Here is a 265-nt window from a genome sequence, read left to right on the forward strand (position 1 = left end):
CTGCTGATGGGGAAGTTCCCCAATGGGAAAACACTGTAACGGTTCCAGTTTGACAGCAAGCACTCATCCTTAACACGCTTCCTTTTTACTCACTCAGAGAAAATGCTAAGAGGCCAAGGCTCAAATTCCCTTTCAGCAGCTCCCGAGAACTCAGGATCAGGGGAGTCCTGTTCACGTGGAGTTTTGCTGCCTGCGTTTGCAGTTTGTTCAATGACCAGTTCCTCTGGAGAATATGCACCATTTCCCCTGAAGTAACGTGACATGT

This window comes from Buceros rhinoceros, unplaced genomic scaffold, assembly GCF_000710305.1.
Source record: "Buceros rhinoceros silvestris isolate BGI_N320 unplaced genomic scaffold, ASM71030v1 scaffold18713, whole genome shotgun sequence".
Classification (NCBI taxonomy): Eukaryota; Metazoa; Chordata; class Aves; order Bucerotiformes; family Bucerotidae; genus Buceros; species Buceros rhinoceros.